Source organism: Equus przewalskii, chromosome 7 (genome assembly GCF_037783145.1).
Source record: "Equus przewalskii isolate Varuska chromosome 7, EquPr2, whole genome shotgun sequence".
NCBI classification, from domain to species: Eukaryota; Metazoa; Chordata; class Mammalia; order Perissodactyla; family Equidae; genus Equus; species Equus przewalskii.
Genome location: NC_091837.1, coordinates 66,356,650 through 66,362,643, shown reverse-complemented (window position 1 = coordinate 66,362,643; position 5,994 = coordinate 66,356,650). Strand labels below are relative to the sequence as shown.

Genomic DNA, 5,994 nt, shown 5'->3' with positions numbered 1-5,994 from the left:
GTTTAGTAAGTAGAGACCTGTTTCACTTCTTGCATATTTTATAAATGAGGAAACTGAGGCTCAGGCAGGAAAAGTGACCTCCAAAAGATAAGGAACCGCCAAATGTTTCCATTTTGCCTCCATATAGGATTGTTAACAGTGGGGCTTTTGTTCAAAGTCAAACAGTTAGAAATATACCCCAGTCCCTTGCACAGTCATTGCTAACCATGAACTCAGAGTTAGGTTCAAGTTCCAGCCCCATCACTTTATGTTTACAATCTCAAGCAAGTTATTTAAGTTCCCCAAGCCTCAGATTCCTCAACTGACAAGCAAGGATGGAAATACCAACCTCACAGAGTGGCGAGGGGCATTCAGCGAGATGGTCACTGATGAAGGGAGCCTGTGTACTGTGAGAACTCAATGAATCTTAATTTCTTAACTTTTATTCTCATCACATAAACTCCAGACTAGAAAAAGGTAGAAACAAATTACATTTTCAACAGAGTCTTTGTCTATTTGTCACATTCAGCTCAAGTTGGAAAAGTTGTCAGAAATAACGGAAGTACATTAAATAATCTATCCCAGTCTTGTCATTAACATCAAGTGTTATATAGTGTTAGCAAGATCCTTCATGAGCAAACAATGGCCCAGTGATGTTCACTAGACTCAACTGAGTATAAAATGAAAGTGAGAATCTGACATTTTAGAAAGATTTCCAAAAACCAGAGCAGAAACAGGAAGAGCTTTCTGGTTGCCCCTTGGCCAAGGATCAGATATCATAGCAGATGGGAAAATGAGCAAGAATTGCAGACAAAGAACAGATCTTGGGTCTCATTAACCAGCTAATTCATTTAACCAGAATGCCTCATTTCCTGAGAATTCTAGTGAACTGAGATTTTACAATATGCTAATGTTTGAAGGATGTATTTTTTCTTTCCATCAATGGCTACAAAGATGCCCTGTGGGACAGTGAACAGCATAAAGGGCTGAGAATAATGATTCCAGGATTCAGGAACCAGCTCTACCACTAACTGATCATGAACTAGTCAGTTCCCCTGTCTAATCTTAGGGTCCGCCTTCATCTAATGCAGGGTAGGACTAATGATCTCTGAGGTTTTAAAATCTATAATTTTATGTATTTCTACTCAATTTTCAACCCTTTACCCAGGTCCACATCCTCCATGAAGACCCAACTTTTCCCTTGCTTGTTCTTGAACAACTATCTGTAAAATGTGAGAGTTGGATCAGATAAACTCTAAAGTTCTTTTGAGACTTGACATGCTATTGTTTTAAGGGCACACTTATTATTGTTATTGTTATTATTGTTAATTCAAAGATTAAAGTTACAAGGCCTTCATCTTAGGTATTTGGGGTGAAATAAAGTGAAGAAGGTCATAAAACTGTATTACATGGTGTTATAGACTGAACGTCTGTGTCCCCCCCAAATTCATGTTGAAATCCTAACCCCCAATGTGATGGTATTAGGAGGCGGGGCCTTTGGGAGGTAATTAGGTCACGAGGGTGGAGCCCTCATGAATGAAATTAGTGTCTTATAAGAAAAGACACAAGAGAGATGATCTTTCTCTCCACCATGTAAGATACGAGGACACAATGAGAAGATGCCCATCCATAAGCCAGGAAGTTAGCCTTCACCAAGAAGCCGGCCATGCTGGCACCCTGATGTCAGACTTCCAGCCTTCAGAACCGTGAAATATAAATGTTTGCTGTTTAAGCCACTCAGTCTATGGTATTCTGTTATAGCAACCTAAGCTGACTAAGACACACGGTATGGTGGAAAAACCACTGGGTTGGAGTTTGAGTTCTGCTAACCGACTTTGCTGTCCTAGGTAAGTTAATGCATCTCTCCAGATATTTTTTCCATCTATAAATTTAGATACTTGAACTAGTTAGTCTTTGGGCCCTTTCTAGCTCCCTGTTTCTAACACTTGCCTCTCTGCTGTAGAATTACTCCTCCAACTTCAGCAAGGTCTTGTAAGGAAATAATCTGCAGTGATGAGGAGCGGACAGTGGAATTTGTAGAGGGAATGCATACAGAATGAACTCTTAAGGTCTTTTCCAGCTCCAAACTTGCAGCTTTGCTTCCTTAGACTCACAATGCCTCCCTGAGCAAAGTCACAATTTCACCACACCTCTCTCTTCCCTTGATGGGAAACCCAAGAGCCCATGACAGCTGAAGACCCTGAACAAGGATGTTTCTTCCTTTTCCAGCTTCTTCCTGATTTGAGTTCTTGAGTCTGGAATGTTTGGCTTTATAAAACTGCTGAGTCAGATTTAGTCATTAGAAAAAGTGGGCCTCAAATGCAAACCCCTGGGTAAGATTAACTCACTGCTCCAGCTCGCCAGTTGGCATCATTTGACCTCTCCAGAAACAGGTCTCTGACCTTGGCCTCTGGACTCTAAACAAAAGGGTGGTGATTTCTAATGAACCTTCCCCCACCAAGGAGGGTGGTACAACAGTCAAATGCAGGAATGCACACACACTTTGAAGTTGATCACAGAAAATGAGTAGAGCCATCAGTTTTCAAAGGACACATCTGAACTTGAAATGGCTCCAGTCTTGCAGGAACTTTTATGCAGTAGAATACTTGGCGCTCTTCTGGCTGCAGTTAACCTGAACGCTTTATCTGACTAAGAATAATGCCAAAATGATATCTCAGCACCCTATTTATTCAGAGGCCAGACTAGTAGCAACTCGAATCTTGGACTCTGTGTGCAAGTACAAAAACCTTCCAAATGGTTGAAATTGCTTCCCACAGAATTTTTGCAGCAAGTGAAGCCCATGTACCTTTCTTCTCGGGCTTTCCTGCAGCACTTTATTCACTCTGGTCTGGTACATGGTTCCAACATGTTTAATCATAGATGGTTGCCCAGGCTTACAGAAGATTAGATATGGAGAATCAGAACTGAAAGTGGGTTATGAGAGCCGTTGGCATTAGGAAGACATAAAACTGATAGTTTGGGGTGAAAAAGAAAAACTATCTAGACCCAACATGAAAACATAGCAATAGAGGGATGTTTTTATACTAGGGCAGGTAGCCTCATGTAACTCAGTAACTCATGAAATTTTTGCACTGTTGAATGGGTTATGGAGAAGAGGTTACATTTGATTTCAACATTTGCTTTATAAGAAAGTAGGGGGGAAATAATTTTTGTCAGGAAGATTGCCAACAAAAATTGTCCAAAAAATGTATTATTGATGAGATTCATTGGAGCTCAGGGAATTTGATTTGTATCTCGGTGTCCCCAGTATTGCCTTGTCCCCACATTGCCTAGTATACAGCAGATGCTCAATAAACATTTGATAAATGAAAAGAAAATATGTTTTGAAGGGTTGTGTTTTGTAAATTCTGGAAAATTCACTTAGGTACAATATCATGTTTTCCAGTGATTCACTGAACAAAAATCTTTATGGGAACCTACCAAGTAAGCAGGCAGGGTCTTCCTTCTTAGAGAATGGTGCTGGATCGATGACAGCTCTGTGCAACAGTAAGTGTGAACCATGATGCCTGGCTGTGAAGGTTGGGTGTACTTTGGCACCCTGGCAAGGTTTTATGCCTATGTGGAGAAACTGAAGTCCTTATGGAAGTCCATTCCAGAAACTCTTTTATTTCAAACACTCAGACACAAGACAGCCAAAGAACTTTGGAGAGGGAATCTCACGCAGGATTGGTGTGCTGAAGATAACACATGAGGTGGTTATTTCACCCTACTCTTCTATACTTTGGGTTCTTCTGTTAAATCAAAATTACTTTTCTCTTGCTGGCTGATTTACTCCAATTCAACCTTAAGTCTTAGGCCTCAATGTGGCAGGGCCAAAGATTTCAGAAGGAGAGGGTGGAATAAGCTAGGGATTGACATTTGGGTTAAACTTTAGAAAATCAGTCCATTCATATTTATTGATGACCTTCTATGTGCCCAGGACAATATGTATGTCTTTACTAGGAAGGGGCTAAAGAAATAGAAGACTTAGACTTTTTCTTAAGGAAAACCATCTAAGGGCTGAGGAAGTACCAGGCTGGGTTGTAGGAACCACAACTTCTGTTTCTTGGATTTACCTCAATCCCCACGCTTCCTCATAAAGGGTTATATACTCAATACTTGTATTGGTATATGGTCAAATGATCAGTGAGTATTGGATCATAGTGAGATATTTTCTTTTCTTTTTTTTTTTTAATTGAAGTCATGATAGTTTAGAACATTGTGAAATTTTGGTTGTACATTATTATTTGTCAGTCATTTTATAGGTGCACTCCTTCCCCCTTTGTGCCCACCCCCTACCCCCCTTCCCCCTGAGATATTTTCTTTTTAAAAAAACTTTTAGTGCACAAGGCTAAAGAGCCATTTTGACTATGTTCATCTTCCTACCACTGATTCTGTTTCAGTTATCTATTGCTATGTAACAAACAATATAAAACAAAGATTTATTATTTCTCATGATTCTATGGGTCAGTAATTTGAGCAGGGCTGGGCTGGGCAGCTCTTTTGTTCCCTGTTGTCAGCTGGAGTGACTCACTTAGCTGTATTCAACTGATAGCTGAATTGGAAGGTACAAGAAGGCTTTATTCTCATGTTTGGTATCTTGGTTCTCCTTCATGTGGTCTCTTTTTCTCCAAGGGAGAGAGTAATTAGTGATTGGTGGTACCTAGTCATTCAGAAGGCTAGCCTAAAGTTATTTATAGCATGATGGCTGGCTTTCCCAGAAAACAACAAAAGTGGAAGCTTCTAGCCTAGGCCTGGAATTGACACAAGAATTTGCCTCAGTTTTGGTCAAAGAAAGTCACCATACCAGCCTCAGAGGAGATGAAATAGCCTTCACTTCTTGATGAAAGAAGCACACAGGGAAAGAGGATGGTGGTCATCCTTGGATGATGTCTAGCATAGATTGAATCTGTCTTCCAATTAACTGAATAGATTTGAGGCTCTGAGTAACTTGAGTGCCAAGACCAGGGCTTGCTCATCTTTGCATCTTCAATATCTTCCATGGTTCTGGTTCATACTGAACCAATCAGGTTTTGACAGAACCAAATGTGTCTGGGGTACGTGTGTGCGTGTGAATTTTAATTGGGAGTGGAGGGAAGGTGTTCCTAGGGGCTGAATGATTAATTCATTAATGAAGTGACCTGAAATAGAATACAGTTAGCTGTATGTGATTTATGACCCTGTGGGGTAAGTGCTCCTGGACAGTGTGGATGCTACAAGGTTCTCAACCCACATAAGGCAACAAGTATGGTCCTAAGATGTCAGGATGCCAGTGGGCCTCTGTGCTTTTCAGATAAAAGGGAGGAATTCCTGAGATGCTTTTGAAATCAGAATGTCTTGAAATCAGAATGTCTTTGCATATAGACACAGAGAGACTGAGGAAGTGTGTCTACATGCGCGCGCACACACACACGCGTGCGCGGAGTTTTCTGCCTTAATTACAAGACAATGTTCCCTGGAGGTGGTGTCGAGACTCTATCTCAATAAGCAAACCTTCTTTCCTTGGAAAGAGCTATTGATTTGGCCACAAGAATAGCTTTTTAGGAGAGAAAGCTATGGGTGGTGGAGAAGAGTCATGAACTGTAATCATTCACATTTGTACATCAATTCGCAGTTTTTCAAAGCACTTTCAAATATGTTACTGCACTTAATCCTCACAATCCTGTGATTCAGATATTGCTGTCTCCATTTTACAGTTGAAAAAACAGACTTAGAGACAACAAGTGACTTCTGGGTTAGACCTGAGCCTTGGGTTTCAGACACCAAATGTCATGTCCTTTCTATACCTTGGGTCTGTAGAAAAGATTAAGATTTATATTTTTTTTCTCTAAATGTTGTCTTATTCCTTGCAAAATTGTTGAATAGGTTAAGGTCTGAATTGGGCAATTTATGTAATTCTACTGCTACTGCTAGTTTTCATGGAAACCTTGTCTTCCTGTTTTTCTCTTAAGCTATTTTCTACAACTCACCAACATCATCTACAACATCTAAGGCATCTAAGTGGGTGTGCTGTTA

At 40.4% G+C, this 5,994-nt stretch overlaps 1 protein-coding gene across 1 annotated transcript in view; it reads right to left on the bottom strand.

Annotated features, from left to right (window-relative positions):
• LOC103544320 (urea transporter 2) overlaps positions 1–5,994 on the bottom strand; it is a 193,556-nt gene that overhangs the window by 144,002 nt on the left and 43,560 nt on the right. The window lies entirely within an intron of this gene.